Source organism: Muntiacus reevesi, chromosome 16, assembly GCF_963930625.1.
Source record: "Muntiacus reevesi chromosome 16, mMunRee1.1, whole genome shotgun sequence".
Classification (NCBI taxonomy): Eukaryota; Metazoa; Chordata; class Mammalia; order Artiodactyla; family Cervidae; genus Muntiacus; species Muntiacus reevesi.
Window position 1 is genome coordinate 24905970 of NC_089264.1, and position 17709 is coordinate 24923678.

At 42.5% G+C, this 17709-nt stretch overlaps 1 pseudogene; it reads right to left on the reverse strand.

The window, feature by feature from the left end:
* Positions 1-8240: 8240 nt before the first annotated feature.
* Positions 8241-9347, reverse strand: LOC136148057 (actin-related protein 2/3 complex subunit 1A pseudogene; annotated as a pseudogene).
* Between the last annotated feature and the right edge of the window lie 8362 nt (positions 9348-17709).

The window sequence follows — 17709 nt, forward strand, 5'->3', positions numbered from 1 at the left end:
TGGTTCCTACTAGTAACGCTTTTTTACCACTTAAGTATGCTGCTGCTGCGTCGCTTTAGTCATGTCCGACTCTGTGCGACCCCATAGACGGCAGCCCACCAGGCTCCGCCGTCCCTGGGATTTTCCAGGCAAGAACACTGGAGTGGGTTGCCATTTCCTTCTCCAGCAAAATGTCTTTTATTCTGCCCAAAAAGACAAACTATAATACACTGAATTGGCTTTTCATCTTAGTGAAAAATTTGAGTAAAGCCCAAGAGGATCCCTCACCACAGAGGGGCCAAGGCTTGGCTATGGGGAGGCAAAGGATTGCCAGGCCATGTTGGTGGTTGAATATAAGCTTCCAGCACTTGCTGTCATTGTGCATAGAGCTGTGCTCTGAGCCTGATCTTTCAGGAAGGAGTTTGTCCTTTCCTGGGGTGCAAGAGCCAACAAATGACACATCCATGTTAATAGAGAGGATGGATACACAAAGAATTCCAGCTGCAGAGCTGGGTGCTTGGGTGTAGGAATGGCAAATTATACGGGACAGAATCCCAACGCAAATTTATTGTAAAGACAGAGTCAGTAGGTTTGGGGGCTCTATTGTAGGTCAAAGGACCTCAAGCAAATAACTAGGCACAAGGGAGGTTAGACACATTTGGGCTCTCAACAGAGGAATCTACGGACCAGATGCCGCGTCAACATCTTCGAGAGATGATTTTGTTCCCTAGGCCCATTTTCCTCCACCTCATCTCTTCATCCATAGCTGTATGCCTTCCTAATTCCTACTGGCACTGGGGGGTGGGGAGGGGAGCTTCAGGTGTGGGGCCCAGAGACTCTCTATGTGGAGTCAACTTATCTCAGGTGGGTCTTGGCTGATATGAGACGATGCCTAGGGTAAGAGAACTAGGGAATTGAATAACTTTATACCTGTTGCCTAGTGAGAACTGGCTGAGTGACTGCACAGGCGTCCTGCTGCTTCTTTTACCCCTAACATATAGATTTGCCTTAAGATCTCCCCACTTACACCTACTTACTCCTCAAGAGGTAAATCTGGAAGGACACATGAATCATCTAGTTTAAAGAACTGTCCTGATGAACAGTGCTATCTCCGCAGTATGAGCTGGTCAGAGCTCCAAGATGGGCAAGTCCTCAGGTCCAGGGTCTTAGCCAAACATGTGGCTAAGTTTTTTGGCAAGCTAATGCTTTGGCACTCCTTCAACTAATATTTCAACAATGCTCAAGACTCTTCAGGTTACTAGTTGAGGGAGATGCCAAGAGCTCGGGCAGAGATGTAGGACGTGAGGCAAGACTCAGCATCCCTCTGTCAACCCAAAAGTTCTGCTCTGGCCTTGCTTCACTAAGGAAAACTAAAGTTTAGTCATTAATTGCACTTGTCTTCCTTAGAAAATGGTTAGTTGGCCAACTATTCTTATTTCTGTTTATAAGGATGCCTCTTAGAGATTCTAATTCCCAGCCCAGGGAACTTTATGCCTTTGAACCAGAGCTTGCTTTCTCTGAGGAATTTGGTGAATAAATTTTCACCCTGTCATTGTATTTCCAGTGTTTTTTTTTTTTTTTTAAACACACACATTGGATCTCTTGGAAATTATCCTGTTGGCCCATATCATGGTGTAATCTACATGGGCAGAGCTTCCATTGACCCCCTCTGCTCTGTTACTTTTTTGAGTTAGCTCAGGGCAAACAGAAAAAGATACAAGGACAACTTACTTCCTAACCAATTCAAAGCAATTTACAGAATGCTCTGTTCCAGGTTTTGTCCTCAAATTGCATCAGACAGGCAGGAAGTGTTTTTCAGCAGGTGGTTGAGGCTCTGAGGGATTGTTTTCTTTTAGGAAACAATCTCTTGTCACCAAAAAGCTTGAGGCCCCAGGAAAGGTCTTTGTTGCTTTAACTTGGGCACGTGGTGTTTGTCCAGCTGATCTGAACTTTCGTGGTGTGAGGGCAGCAGCAGGGGTGGGAACAGCCCTTGGAGGTGACCGAGGGAGCCCCCTGGGGCGGGGGAAGCAGCCTCTGGACAGAATCACGAAGAACAAAGGGTACCTGCATTCTTAGGGCCCTTGCTGATGAACCCACTTCATGGTAGTGACGGTCTGTGGCACGGTCTTTGGGGAAATGAGTTTGTGTGGGCCACATTTCATCAAGAGAAGGACTCAACACTTCACTTGGCCAGATGTCTGAGCTTACCTGAAGGTCAGAGACCCCCAGGGTGTCATACATGTCCATGCACGTATCCTTGGAGCTGTGTGGACTATTTTCTGGCCTTTAGGGTTCAGACGTTTTCAAAGCATTTGAAATAAAACAGCACTGCAAGAGAAGGTCAGAATTATTGCAGTTGAGTCAAGAATTCCTAGTTTAGGCAAGTCAGTCAGGGGTCCTCAATTGGATATCAGTAAGAAACTTCCCTAGTGGCTCAGACCATAAGGAATCTGCCTGCAATGCAGGAGACCCGGGTTTGATCCCTGAGTTGGGGAGAATCCCCTGGAGAAGGGAATGGCAACCCCCTCTAGTATTCTTGCCTGGAGAATCCCATGGACAGAGGAGCCTGGCAGGTTACAGTCCATGGGCTTGCAGAGAGTCAGACAAGACTGAGTGACTAAAATGCACGACTACTACTAAAGTGAATCCAGTCACTGATTAGCTTGGTTTGCAGGATGATTTAAAAATAAATATATATTGCAAGCTCTGCACAAAGAAATAATAATTCTTGCTGAAGCTCAGGATTTTGATGGAGTCCCCCAAGGGGTTCTTGGAAGAAACACATGATGGAGCAGGCTTTCTGGTAGAAGGGCTGTTCAACACACTCCTAAGCCTTGTGGCCTTGGAATAAGCTTCAGAACCAAATAGCAATGGGCCCCACGTTCGGAGGGTTTGAGCCTCTCCCCTCCTGAGTGTGGTTCAGAGCAAGATTAAGAAAGTCTCCTGTTGGCAGCAGATAAAGGGATCAATAGTGGCAGGAGCAGCTGAGGCCTCACTAAAATTTACATAGGCCTGCTAGAAGTGGGGGCCCAGAGGCCCAGAAGGGAGCCAGACCAAAAGAAAACATCTGGAATGAGCTGTGAGGGCAAGTGTGTTGCAGAGGTTGGAGCAGGCGCCTCCCCACCTACAGAACCATCAGGCAGCTGCCAAAGCAAACCTTTCTCCGGTTGGGGTTTCTTTTATTGTCAGGCCTCCCTTCCCAGGGCTGCCAGCCTTTGAAGTAGTTCTCAGTGTGAGAAACTAGGGGGATGCACATGTAAGAGGGCCTTTGAAGAAGGCTTGGGGAAGCAGCTAAGCTCAGCAGAGAGCAATTGCAAGGTGAGGAGGATAAGGAAGACTTGGAGGGAGACCAGATTGGGTTGGATGGCTGAACAACTTAGTGGTGGCGGGGCTTACTAAAGCAACAAGCCCTACAGCTCCACCCGGGGGGCCACCGCCAGCACTGCGCACATGTGTCCCACTTCAGCGTGGCCTGGGGACCTCGATCCTATGCCTGGCAGGATGGCAGAATGGTTAAAATGACCCCAATGACTGCACCCCAAACTACTAAGGATCCTTTTCCTTTTGAAAAAAGATCCTTTGTTGATCTACGTTCATGAGTAAAAAGTAATTATTTGAACATTTAACAGTGCTGCTTACTCACTAGCAAAATCTAGTGAATAAGGTATAGGTGGCAGAATAATAATGAGGAATCAATATTCATTCCTGGACTGCTCTCCTATCTGACTCAGAAATGTGGGGCTTGTACGTGCTCCTCTGGAGACTTGGAAGAAACAGAGCAGAGAGACAAAGAGAAAAGCAACTTTACCTTTTTAGGACAAACCCCGAGGACTCTGGTGTAAGCCTGCAGAGGCTTACCAGGAAGGTATAAATAAAGCAGGTGCCTCATCAGCCCTGCCACTAACCCTGATAAACAGCTCTGAGCCTGAGAGAGGGAGACGAATTTGCAGTTGAGGAGAAGTGTAAAATGTAGCATAAAGTCCTTGTGCGTGAGTGCCAACTTGCTCAGCCATGTTGGGCTCTTTGCGACCCCAGGCACTGTAGCCCACCAGGCTCCTCTGTCCATGGATTTCTCTAGGCAAGAATACTGGAGTGAGTTGCCATGGCCTCCTTCAGGGGGTCTTCTCAACCTAGGGACTGAATCCATGTCGCCTGTGGCTCCTGGATGCAGGCGGATTCTTCACCACTGAGCCATCAAGGAAGCCCCTAAAGTCCTTGTACTATGCCCCTACATGCTGAAATGAACCCTGTGCGGAGGGTGATGTGACCAAATGTTTCCTGATGTTTGAGGGATCCAAGATTAGAGACAACTCCTGCCCTGTTTTGAGGTGTGTGTGGGGAAGGCCAGCAGGACAATGGCATGGAAGAGCTAAGCGGGACCCCATTTGACGTGGGGATGGAAGGGGATCCAGAAGATTTTGCAGGTAAGGAAGTTAATTCATAAGTAAGAGAAGGAGCAGGTCTGCTCCAGTCCAAGTGAAGGACCAGGCAGCAGAAGTGGGTGGGAGGCCCCTGCCAGTGATGGGAGGAGACTGCTGTAGTCTTGGCGGCATCACCAGCCCCGCGTGCTAAGGGACAGCAGGATGCAAATCCATATGTAGATGGGCTTTCAGCATTTCCAGAAGTGAGACCCGTGGTAGTGTACCATGAACTAGACTAACTCAGGTTACCAAGCGTGGGGCTGCTGTAGAAAGATCCCAGAGAAGACCTACTTTGCTCCCCTAAATATCCCACTCAGTACTTTATATAACCCCTGGGACTTTAGGATAGCCAAAGAAATGGGGGAGGCACCACCATCCTGAGGAAGGGAGAACTCCAGAATAGAACTAAATTTCAAGTTAGAAGATACTGAGAAGTCACTGGCCAGGCAAGAGAAGAGCCCGAGGAGCACTCAGGATGTGGCAGAGAGCTGGCTCAGCTCTCGGAACTAACCCTCTTCGGGGCACGAGGGCAAATGGAGGAAGTGCTTAAGTAAGAGAAAAGAAATGAACTCATCAGTCTTCCGGTCAGAGAGCGCTAATACAATAAACAGATTCTTGCATAGTAAAGAATCATTTAGTAGTAATGGCAAGTGCCCATCTTCTTGCTTCTCTTCCGATTCCAATTTATGGAGGGAGAGGTGTTCAGAGGAGCACAGTGTCTGCGGCAGTGGCACAGAGGAACAAGGATGGTGTTGCAATATTAGATGATTCACCTTACTCTTAAATTTATACTATGTGGTTGTAGATCAGTGATTCTGGGGACCCCTGAAGTCCCAGAGACCTTTTCAGGATCCAGAGAGCATGTTACTTTTTCTTAATACTACAAAGACTTTATCTGCCCTTTCATTCTCATGCTTTCTAGAGTATACAGTGGAGTTTTGTAGAGGTTGCAAGACATGTAATGTCATCAGTGTTCTGAGAGCTAATAGAATTTGTACTTATATATTCCTGTGTTTTTTTTTTTTATTCTTTTTTTTAAATTCCTGTTTTATTTATTTATTTTTTTTAATTCTTGTGTTTTAAAAACTTCCCAGTGTTTAATTCTAACACAAAGGCTTTTTGGAGTCCTCAACAACTTTCAGTAGCTTGAGGAGTCTGGAGACCAAAAAATTTAAGAACCCGCAGTCCAGGTATAACATGAATGAAATTAAGATATTAATTCTTACATTGGAAACCTGATGTACACTTAATATTAGAAATGCAGATGGTTTTATTTTTATAAAGTATTAAATATGACTGAATTAATTTATATTTTTCAAAATCCAGATATATTTAAATGCTTTTTAAAAAATGTTAGTTATTTGTCATAATTTGTATTTCCCTTTCAATTTAATATCTGCTTTTAAGTATCTTAGAAGAAAAGTAACTTTTAAAAATATAAATAAAAGTACATAGCAATTTTTTTTTATTTCCACTAATGTACTTTTAAAATGAAAAATGTATACAAATTGTGCACCCTTTGAATGAAATTACATTTTAATTGTAATCCATCATGTATTTGCTGTCAATAGAATGCAAGTTAAGTAAGAATCTTCATTATAACAACAGATGAGATGGTCACCATTGTAGAAATAAGCATGAAATAAAGGCAAGAAAAATACATTTTATGGAATAATGTATATAAAGGCAACCCCTTACCCATGGGCCTTTCGGGTCTCCTGTGCCTCTCTTGCCTTCTAAAGTGGCCCACACTCTGTCTGTGGAGTGTATTTCTCCCTGAATAAACCTTCTTTCACTTTACCACGGCTCACTCTTAAATTCCTTCCTGCGCAGAGCCAAGAACCCACGCGTGGCGGCTGTCCCAGGGACTCGGACGTGACCTGGGATGTGACTATCCTCTTGCACCCCACTCTCTGTCCTGCGGCATCACTTGCACTGCTTCCGACCTTGTTCCCTCAAACCCTTACCAGCTCTGAGCATTCTTTTTCTCTTTAATCTTTGTCAATTTAACAGACCATTATGAGATCTCAGGATTATTTTAATATATATTTCTTTGATTACTAGTGAAATTAAACATATTTTATTATGCCTATTGGCCATTTTTACATCCTTTATGGACTGTTTTTTATACCACTGTCCTTTGCCTATTTTTCAATTGGGATAATTGGCTTCTTAAAATTGATTTTTAAGAGCATTTCTTTTTTAGAGTTATACTTTAGCCTGCTTTAAAGCTTTAGTGTTGCTTGGAAAAGTTTTTTTTTTCTGATGAACAGATTAGAAGTGTGTGTTTATTATAGAAAAATTAAAACCCAGAAAATACAGAGAAAAGTAAAAATGACCCATTGTCCTATGTTTTCTTCTTTTTTAAAATGTACAAATTGAAAATTCTCCCATTTCTCCTCCTATGTTATAACTCTTTCAACCTTCAGAATGCATCCTTTTAGCAGAACACTTATTTGCATTTTAAAGATACGATTTTAATTCTTCTTTCATCTTTATCATTGTCATCATTATGATCATGAAAAACCTTTGAAATCATTTCTATTGGTGTTTTTTTTCTATTATGTTCTTTAGCTTTTCTGAGAAAGGCCCCTTGCACTCCCAAGGATATATACATAACCGACTCTATATTCTTTAGAAAATGTCTTCATTTTTAAAAAAATAATTAACTCTTTAATTCATCTGGAACATATTCTGGCATATGATGTGAAGTAATCATTTAACTTTATATTGGTTACATGGTTATTCACATCCTATATTGAACTGTCTATCTCTTTTGAACTGATTTCAAAGTCAGATTCATCATTTAATGTTTTTTTAACATGTTTTTGAACTTTGTATTTTGGCCCCAGTTTTGCACATTTAAAGATCTGGCAAGACAGATATATTGATTACTCGTGTTTTTGCAAGTTTTCTGGCTATTCTTACTAGTTCACTTTTCAGATGAATTAGTATTGGTAATTATGTTAAGTATTCATATATTGATTTGGGGCTCAGTTCAGTCCCTCAGTTGAATCCGACTTTTTGCGATCCCATGGACTGCAGCAAACAAGGCTTCCCTGTCCATCACCAACTCCCAGAGTTTGCTCAAACTCATGTCCATTGAGTCGGTGATGCCATCAAACTATCTCATCCTCTGTTGTCCCCTTATCCTTCCACCTTCAATCTTTCCCAGCATCAGGATCTTTTCCAATGAGTCAGTTCTTTGCATCAGGTGGCCAAAATATTGGAGATTCAGCTTCAGCATCAGTCCTTCCAATGAATATTCAGGACTGATTTGCTTTAGGATGGACAGGTTGGATCTCCTTCAGTCCAAGGGACTCTCAAGAGTCTTCTCCAACATCACAGTTCAAAAGCATCAATTTGGTGCTCAGCTTTTTTTATGGCCCAGCTCTCACATCCATACATGGCTCCTGGAAAAAACCATAGCTTTGACTAGACAGACCTTAGTTGGCAAAGTAATGTCTCTGGCTTTTTTTTTTTTTTTTTACATATTCAGTATTTTTATTTAATATTTTTATCAGACAATTTACATACCTCCCCACCCCTTCCTTTAAGTTAGAGTTGACAACGTTCCATAATAAACTACTTAAAGAGAAGCTTTGGTCAAGAATGGAATGAAATTGCAAAACAAAACAAAACACCCCCCAAAACAAAACCAAAATCACTGCTGCTTTTAAAGAAACAACACTCACACCAATTATAATCAAATAAAACACACAAGGAGGTTTGCACCATGTGCTTCTTCAGTGTTTTCTGGTGGCTGGCTCCCCTCCCATGCGAATGGTGGAGCTTCGCTGCCGCAGTGGGTCCGTCCTCATGCCGGGTCTGGAGGCTCCTTCACATTATTCGAAGACCCTGCACGGAAGACTCTAAGGTCTTCAAATCCCAAATGGTCATGGCTCCGTCGATGCCGGTAGTGCAAAATTTTCGAAGTCTTGCTTGTCCACCTCATAAAGAGACACTTGAGTGATGCTGTTCTGGTCCAGCGTCTCCAGGGCCGGTTGCAGCCCTCTGTCGTGGCCCGCCTGTCCACATTGTGGAAGCGCTCCATGGCCGACGTGTTGTGCTGGATGCTCTGTTTGGGAATGTCCAGCTTGGAGACGAAGGTCAAGCAGCCGCTGTCATCGTACTTAAGCATGGGGCAGCAATCATGGCCAGCAGCCACGACTCTGTTCTCTGAGATGAACGACACACTCAGGAGGGGCAGAAACTCCCTCTTCAGAGTTGAGCCCTGCACGCTTTTTGAGGCATCGGCAACCGACACGCTGCTGTCGTGGCTGACCCAGGCCAGGCGGCTCCCGCTGCCCGAGAAGCTGACCCTCTGCACCCAGCCGCCGGTGCCGCTGCCACCGAACTCTGACATCAGCTGACCGAAAGGCATCTTGCTGCCCCAGGGCGTGCTGGCTGGCTTCTCATCCACTTTAATGTAGGCAGAAAACACTGCATTTGAAGTCACAGGATCCCGCTGCCAGCAAGATGTTGCTGGGATGCCAGTCCAAGCTGAGGACCCTGGAGCGGATAGGCTTTTTAATGTGCTTGCTCACCCACCAGGCATTTTCAGACTCCAAGTAACAAATGGAGATGAGTCGTGCTCTGCTGCCCACCGCAAATTTGTTCTCTAGATGGGACCACTTGAGGAAAGTGGCTGCCTGGTTAATTCTCAGGATCACCAGGGTTGGCTTTGAGACACCGTCCTTCTGACTCCAGACATAGGCGTTGAGGTTGGCCCCGCAAGTGACGATGTGGTCACTCTTCGGAGCCCAGTCAATACCTGTGATGTGTCCGTTGTGTTCCTTGAGTTCATGAGTTTTCACCCACTGGCCCCCATTCTTCTTATAGATGATTTCATGATCATTGGCTAAGTGTGATCTGGGTAAAGTCCCTGTTCCAGGCAGGAAAGGTTATTGGCGCCAGTAAAAAAAAAAAAAACTAATGCAGGGACATTATTCTTAGTGTTTTCAAAGGATAGAAAGCTGGGATTGGGACGGTCCAGATGGCTCAGAGCATTGAATTCACAGACTCTGGTCAGTCAATGTGAACAGGCTCAAGTGGGCATTGTCGGAGAACCAAGGCCCAGCCGTCTCTGCTTTTTAATATGCTGTCTAGGTTGGTCATATCTTTTCTTCCAATAAGCAAGCATCTTTTAATTTCATGGCTGCACTCACCATCTGCAATGATTTTGGAGCCGCCAAAAGTAAAGTCTATCAATGTTTCCCCATCTATTTGCCATGAAGTGATGGGACCAAATGCCATGATCTTAGTTTTCTGAATGTTATAAGCCAACTTTTTCACTCTCCTCTTTCACTTTTATCAAGAGGCTCTTTAGTTCTTCTTTGCTTTCTGCCATAAGGGTGGTGTTATCTTGCTTTTTCGATGATCCAATGGATGTTGGCAATTTGATCTCTGGTTCCTCTGTCTTTCTACTTTTGTAAATCCAGCTTGAACGTCTGGAAGTTCACAGTTCAGGTACTGTTGAAGCCTGGCTTGGAGAATTTTGAGCATTACTTTGCTAGTGTGTGGGATGAGTGCAATTGTGTGGTAGATTGAGCATTCTTTGGCATTGCCTTTCTTTGGGATTGGAATGAAAACTGACCTTTTCCAGTCCTGTGGCCACTGCTGAGTTTTCCAAATCTGCTGGCATATTGAGTGCAACACTTTCACAGCATCATCTTTTAGGATTTGAAATAGCTCAACTGGAATTCCATCACCTCCACTAGCTTTGTTGGCAGTGACGCATCCTAAGGCCCACTTGACCTCTGGCTCTCGGTGAGTGATCACACCATTGTGGTTATCTGGGTCATGAAGATCTGTTTTGTATAGTTCTTCTGTGTATTCTTACCACCTCTTCTTAATATCTCCTTCTGTTCGGTCCATACCATTTCTGTCCTTCATTGTGCCCATCTTTGCATGAAATATTCCCTAGATATCACTAGTTTTCTTGAAGAGCTCTCTAGTCTTTCCCATTCTATTGTTTCCCTCTATTTCTTTGCATTGATCATTGAGGAAGGCTTTCTTATCTCTTCTTGCTATTCTTTGGAACTCTTGGGGTTAACTGATGTTTTGATGTTAACTGATTTGGAGTTGTCTGATGTTTTTCCAATAATGACTGTCCTCATACAGGAGCACAGTATTTCTCTCTAGTAAATAAAATCTTGTATATGCCTCAGTGAAGTACACCTGGATGTTTCTTGCTAAATCTGTCCCTGGGAATTTTGTCATTTTTATTATTTAGGTCTTCCCCCCCACCCCCATCAAGAAATCTAACTGATCATTGTTGGAAAGAGGTGGAAAGTGTTTTAGAAGAGTGAATTCAGGGATATTAGTCAAAGGAAGTGAAACAGAGCCAGGGCACTGTCACAGTGAATGTAAACACACCTTCCCTATGGCACATCCTGTTATTGAGGAAAGGCAAGAGTTGGACACGACTGAAGCGACATGGCACGCAGGAACACACACAAGTGCAAGCTTGCTGGAAAATGAAGCTTGTGTCCTAATCTGGGCCACAGACTTTCAAACAACAACTTTTTTTCCCCATACTTTCTAGGGCATAATACATTTTGGAAAAACAGTTTCAGATATTCAGTGTCCAAGGGTATATTTTTCAGCAATTTCTTTTCAGGCTGGCGAGAAGGAACTTTAGATCCCCAGGTGCTCTAGCCCACTAGGCCCCTCTCCGAGGCTGCTGTGGATAGATGGTCCTGGAGGGAGGTTTATTTTCTTTGCCCCATTTAATGGGTCATCCTGAACTTCAGTTATTCTCTCAAAAGTTATGAAGTTAACAAAAGGAAGATTATGTTTATCTAATAAAAGATAGGAAATATGGGTCTTTTTTGAAAATAAGTCACAGACAGAATATATTTAAAACTTATATAATCCAAATGCAGATTATAAGAAGAGCACATATGGTGCTCATGCAAATCAGTAGGGGAAAGAAATGACCAGCTGTGAAAATGGTTGAAGGATTTGTTAAGCCAGCTCACACAAGAGCGTATCTGAATGGCCAAAAAGCATTTGAAAAGATAAAATTTTTTACCAGTGGTCCTGGAAATCAAAACAGTGAGCTACTATTTCATGCATCATATTTATTAGGAAAAAACGTATGCCAATACCACATATTAGGAACTCTTATATTCTGCTGGTGGTGATATAACTCAGTTCAGTCAATTCAGAGAGCAAGTTGAGACTATCTAATAAAGACATTTATAATTCATGGTCTAGCAATTTCATTTCTAAGTATACTACCAAGAGGAACTTGCAAGGGTGCTCAAGGAGACATGTATAAGGATGTTCAGTGCAGCATTATTTATAATAATAAAAAATTGGAAGCAGTTCATATGTGCAATAACTGGGAATCAAGATTATGTACATGCTTTTTTTTTCCCCTCACAGTAGAATACTGAATGGACTCCATCTGTATTTAGAAGCTGATGACTAGATTTCAAACACATAATGATGAAAATGTTGCAGAATAATTCCTACAGTTTGATACCAATCAGTATCTTATATTGTTCATTGTACACAACTCTGTAGTAAAACTAGAAAGATGTGGATGGAAAGGATACACACCAACTTCATGATACTGGTTGACTCTAGGTAGATAGGAGCCAACTTGGTTCAGAAGGGATAAAAAAGAGACTTTAAATCTCTCTAAAGTTTTATTTCTTAAAAAATTCAAATATGAAAATATAGAAATACTTGCTAGATATTGGTAGCAGAAATATGGATAATCATTATTAGTTTCTGCACTTTTCTATATTTTAAAAATTTACCTATTTTAATTGGAAGTTAATCACTTTACAATATTGTGGTGGTTTTTGCCATACATCCACATGAATCAACCATGGGTGCACATGTGTCCCACCATCCTGAACCCCCTTCCACCTCCTTCTGTACCCCATCCCTCTGGATTGTCCTAGAGTATCGGCTTTAAGTGCCCTGTTTCATGCATCAAACTTGCACTGGTCATCTGTTTTACATATGATAATATACATGTTTCAATGCTATTCTCTCAGATAGTCCCACCCTTGCCTTCTCCCACAGAGTTCAAAAGTCTGTTCTTTACATCTGTGTCTCTTTTCCTGTTTTGCATATAGGGTCGTTGTTACCGTCTTTCTAAATTCCATATATATGCATTAATATACTGTACTGGTGTTTCTCTTTCTGGTTTACTTCACTCTGTGTAATAGGCTCCAGCTTCATCCACCTCATTAGAACTGACTCAAATGAATTCTTTTTAATGGCTGAGTAATATTCCATTGTGTATATGTACCACAGCTTCCTTATCCATTCATCTGCTGATGGGCATCTAGGTTGCTTCCATGTCCTAGCTATTATAAACAGTGCTGCGATGAACATTGGGGTGCATGTGTCTCTTTCAATTCTGATTTCCTCAGTGTGCGATTGCTGGGTCATATGGAAGTTCTATTTCCAGTTTTTTAAGGAATCTCCACACTGTTCTCCATAGTGGCTGTACTAGTTTACATCCCCACCAACAGTGTAAGAGGGTTCCCTTTTCTCCACACCCTCTCCAGCATTTATTGCTTGTAGACATTTTGATGGCAGCCATTCTGACCGGTGTGAGGTGGTATCTCATCATGGTTTTGATTTGCATTTCTCTGATAATGACTGATGTTGAGCATCTTTTCATGTGTTTATTAGCCATCCGTATCTTCTTTGGAGAAATGTCAGATTAGTTTTGGCCCACTTTTTGATTGGGTTGTTCATTTTTCTGGTATTGAGCTGCAGGAGCTGCTTGTATATTTTGGAGATTAATTCTTTGTCAGTTGTTTCATTTGCTATTATTTTCTCCCATTCTGAATGCTGCCTTTTCACCTTGTAAAATAGCTCATATTTTAAAATTAAGTTGAAATAACCTACTTTTCTATAAAAATGGAAATCTAGTCAGAATATTTCTGTGGTGAGAATACATTCTTTTGTGAAATATAAAACATATCCTTCCCATTGCTACTCTACCTTCGGCATCTTTATGTGTATGACAAACACCCATGATGCTTCTCATGAAGTCTTTGATTGTGTAAGTTCAGAAAATATTCTCTAGCAATTCAGAGGAATTATAAGGCTGTGAGGGATTGCTCCTGCCAAGAAGTCATTAGAATGACTATATGAAGTTTGATTTTTCATCATTGAAAAACTGCCCTTCACTCAAAAGATATGTGAATTTTCTATTAGACTCCAGGAAGAAAAGGCTTGACTTACCTAAAAACCTAATAAAATTTCTTTCATTAGGCCTTAAGAACTGCACAATTCAGATTCCCCTTATGCCTGGGCTTTTAGGAAGCTAGAGCTAAAGTAATAATCAGTTGAATTTACCGTCTTATTCTAGATCCTGATCGTAGATAATTGCCTTTCTATTTCCCCTATATAGTTTTTGATGTTCATTTCTGATTTATTTACTGCTGTATTGCACATGTTGATAAGTGTTCTTAGATCCATCTTAAAGGAAATGCATTTTAAAGTAATAAGCATGTTGATAGATGAATACGTGGGTGGACTGATTTATGAACCATAGATTATATTAATTTACCCTGAGAAATAGGACTGCCAAATAAACAGGCATATTTTGTCAGCTGGTCAGTGTACTTGCTTACCAATATGAGAGTCTCCTTAAGAAAAAAATTTTCAGCAAGAAGGTGTCTCAGTGACATTTTACACTAGTGACTGCCAGATGACTTTTCCCCCAAATAGAACACTAGTCTTATTATACCCCTGCTCAAAAACCTTCAGAAGTTCTGTGTCCCCCTTAAGTAGACATTTATCAGCTGGGCATCTTATATGATAATCTCCAAATATTCTAGCTTCTGTGTCCTTTGTCCCTGTCATGTACTCTCTGCCTCAACCAAACTGGAAAACTCTTAGTTTTCTAAGCACCAGTCACTTTCCCATCTACATCCTTTTTAATACTGCTTCCACCACTCACATGCCTCCCCCACCACAGAATCTTACTCATACATGAATGTCCATCTCAAAAGTCATCTGATAAAAATAACATCACATATTCATATGTTAACTCATTTGATCCTCACACAACCCTGTATATGATAAGTAGTATTAATCCCACTTTACAGATGAGAAAAAGTGAGGCACAAAGAGGTCATCACTGTCTCAATAGAACGTAACTAATGAAAGAGATGAAACTGTATTCAAATCCAGCCAGCCTGGCTCTGGAGTCCACATTCCTATTGATGAGTTTCAATATCCCCAAAAATGGAACCTTGGCATATGGAATATTTCAAGCTAAGGAATTTGAGAAATGGCTGGTGCAGGAAGGACTTTCTGATATTTTCCCCAAAGTAGGTCATAAGACTCTCATATGAGAGGTACCCTCCCTATACCTGGAGGGAAGCACCATACTTATCTATGAAAGATTGTTGCTGTTCAGTCATTAAGCTGTATCTGACTCTTTGTAGCCCCATGTACTGCAGCACACCAGGCTTCCCTGTCCCTCACTATCTCCTGGACTTTGCTCAAATTCATGCCTGTTGAGTCGGTGATGACATCCAACCATCTCATCCTCTGTGGTCCCTTCTCCTCCCTGCCCTCAATCTTTCCCAGCATCAGAGTCTTTTCCAGTAAGCTGGCTCTCTGCATCAAGTGGACAAAGTATTGGAGCTTCAATTTCAGCATCAGTCCTTCCAATGAATATTCAGGGTTGATTTCCTTTAGGATTGATTGGTTGGATCTCCTTGCAGTCCAAGGGACTCTCATGAGTCTTCTCCAGCACCACAATTCAAAAGCATCAATTCTTCAGTGCTCAGCCTTCTCTATGGTCCAACTCTCACATCCATACATGACTACTGGAAAAACCATAGCTTTGACTAGACAGACCTTTGTTGGCAAAGTGATGTCTGCTTTTTAATCACTGTCTGGGCTTGTCATAAATCTAAGCAAACCTTTCAAACCTGGCCCTCTTTCACTGTTTCTTCAGGTGTGGAGGCATGAAGGAAGGTGTGAGTGCTCAGTTGTGTCTGACTTTTCTGCGACCCCGTAGACTGTAGCTCACCAGGTTCCTCTGTCCTTTGGATTTCCCAGGCAAAAATACTGGAGTGGGTTGCCATTTCCTACTCCAGGGGATCTTCCTGATCCATGTCTCTGACGTCTCCTGCATTGGCTGGCGGATTCTTTACCACGGTGCCGCCTGGGAAGCCCATCTCGCTTCAGGGACTGTTGCCGAGTTCCAACATGTCTGCTCACCCCTCTGGCGCCAGCCTCCCCCGTCACCGTCAGCGCTCTGGCTCCGCGTCATCTTTCGGTTTGTCTAAGCCCTGCTCTGCCCTGTCCTCACTGCCTTAGCACACACTGTGGCCTCTACTGGAGTGAACCTCCCCCTCAGCCCCCACACCTGTCACCCCGGTAGCCAGAGCTCAACTTTCAGATTCAGCGCAAATACGCCTTCCTCACAGAGTGTCCTTGACCCCGTAGGCCAGACCAGGGACCCTTGCCTGCACTCCTAGAGCTCCCTGCAGTTTTTCTCCCTACCAAATAGCACAGTTTGCAGTCAGAGGTTGTGTGTCCCAGATTAAAGCTGGGAACTCACATGGTCCAGTCCCACAGTCTCTCTCAAAGAAACATCGACTCAAAGTAAATGATTAAAAGCAATTCGTTCTCAATAGCCAGGACATGGGAGCAACCTAGATGCCCATCAGCAGACGAATGGATAAGGAAGCTGTGGTACATATACACCATGGAATATTACTCAGCTGTTAAAAAGAATTCATTTGAATCAGTTCTAATGAGATGGATGAAACTGGAGCCCATTATACAGAGTGAAGTAAGCCAGAAAGACAAAGACCATTACAGTATACTAACACATATATATGGAATTTAGAAAGATGGTAATGATAACCCTATATGCAAAACAGAAAAAGAGACACAGAAGTACAGAACAGACTTTTGGACTCTGTGGGAGAAGGCGAGGGTGGGATGTTTTGAGAGAACAGCATCGAAACATGTATATTATCTATAGTGAAACAGATCACCAACCCAGGCTGGATGCATGAGACAAGTGCTCGGACCTGGTGCACTGGGAAGACCCAGAGGGATCAGGTAGAGTAAGGGAGGTGGGAGGGGGGATCGGGATGGGGAATACATGTAAATCCATGGCTGATTCATGTCAATGTATGACAAAAACCACTACAATATTGTAAAATAATTAGCCTCCAGCTGATAAAAAAAAAGGAAAAAAAAAGCAATTCATTCTTTACTACAATCAGTCACAGAACACCAGGGGGACCCAGTCAATAACTCACAACTATACTTAATAATTTGGAAATTTGGAAAACTCAGCAGTGGCCACTGGACTGGAAAAGGTCAGTTTTCATTCCAATCCCAAAGAAAGGCACTGCCAAAGAATGCTCAAACTACCACACAATTGTACTCATCTCACACGCTAGTAAAGTGATGCTTAAAATTCTCCAAGCCAGGCTTCAGCAATACATGAACCGTGAACTTCCAGATGTTCAAGGTGGTTTTAGAAAAGGCAGAGGAAACAGAGATCAAATTGCCAACATCCGCTGGATCACTGAAAAAGCAAGAGAGTTCCAGAAAAACATCTATTTCTGCTTTATTGACTATGCCAAAGCCTTTGACTGTGTGGGTCACAATAAACTGTGGAAAATTCTGAAAGAGATGGGAATACCAGACCACCTGACCTGCCTCTTGAGAAACCTGTATGCAGGTCAGGAAGCAACAGTTAGAACTGGACATAGAACAACAGACTGGTTCCAAATAGAAAAAGGAGTACATCAAGGCTGTATATTGTCATCCTGCTTATTTAACTTATATGTAGAGTACATCATGAGAAATGCTAGGCTGGAGGAAGCACAAGCTGGAATCAAGATTGCTGGGAGAAATATCAATAACCTCAGATATGCAGAGGACACCACCCTTATGGCAGAAAGTGAAGAAGAACTAAAGAGCCTCTTGATGAAAGTGAAAGAGGAGAGTGAAAAAGTTGGCTTAAAGTTCAACATTCAGAAAACTAAGATCATGGCATCTGGTCCCATCACGTCATGGCAAATAGATGGAAAAACAGTGGAAACAATGGCTGACTTTATTTTGGGGGGCTCCCAAATCACTGCAGATGGTGATTGCAGTCATGAAATTAAAAGACACTTGCTCCTTGGAAGGAAAGTTATGACCAACCTAGATAGCATATTAAAAAGCAAGAGACATTACTTTGCCAACAAAGGTCTGTCTAGTCAAGGCTATGGTTTTTCCAGTGGTCATGTATGGGTGTGAGAGTTGGACTATAAAGAAAGCTGAGTGCCGAAGAATTGATGCTTTTAAA